Source organism: Penaeus monodon, chromosome 34 (genome assembly GCF_015228065.2).
Source record: "Penaeus monodon isolate SGIC_2016 chromosome 34, NSTDA_Pmon_1, whole genome shotgun sequence".
NCBI classification, from domain to species: Eukaryota; Metazoa; Arthropoda; class Malacostraca; order Decapoda; family Penaeidae; genus Penaeus; species Penaeus monodon.
The window spans coordinates 6,616,360-6,617,117 of NC_051419.1; the positions used below are offsets into that span (position 1 = coordinate 6,616,360).

The window sequence follows — 758 nt, forward strand, 5'->3', positions numbered from 1 at the left end:
TTTTCAAGTGTCAATTATTAACCCGTTTTTTTTTTTGTCTTTTTTTCAAAATTTTATCGAATTTCTCATTATTATTATTATTTTTTTTTCATAGTGTTATTATTACCCCCCTGGTTTTGAAAGCGAGTGATTGGAATACCCAAATATATATTTAAATTTGGAAAAAAAAAAAAAAAATGTCTATCTCTTTGGTAATCTGGACGTCATATGAAATATTGTTGATTTTATACAGAAACGCCAAATAGTCTACTTTTTATCATGAATTTTGCGCAAGAAGATTTAAACGACCTCTAAGACAAGCGAGGAAATACCGGATAGCCGATTTTTATTTATTTTTTCCGAATATTCTCCAAGCTAGAGCTCACACTAGTTTCTCATTTGGTTCTAAATTGCGAGAGGGATCTATATATTCCATTTTTTGCCTGAAATCTCTATGTTATGGTTTTTAACATTTTTACTGTAGTGTGAAGCGGAGAGGTGTTGGTTTTGCTGGGCTGTGGTGCGTGATTTGTTGACTGTGCAATTGCAGGCTTGGCTTTGTTGTCTGTAGAATGCAGATTGGTAAATGGTTATCTGAGGATTGCGTGGAGAAAGGATAAAACTAAGGCAAGGGTCTTAAAGAGCACAAGATATTTATTTGTGGAGTAAATGTCCTCTGTAGAAAGTTGGGGCAAGTTTGCTGTGACTTACTTAAGAAATATACAGGATCTAGAGCAATCACCATGGCCTCCATACCTATGGTTCTCTGGCAAGATCCT

The 758-nt window shown here is 34.6% G+C and overlaps 1 protein-coding gene across 1 annotated transcript in view; it reads left to right on the forward strand.

The window, feature by feature from the left end:
* LOC119594551 (myosin-2 essential light chain-like) overlaps positions 1 to 758 on the forward strand; it is a 10,202-nt gene that overhangs the window by 585 nt on the left and 8,859 nt on the right. The gene's annotated exons all lie outside the window — the stretch shown is intronic.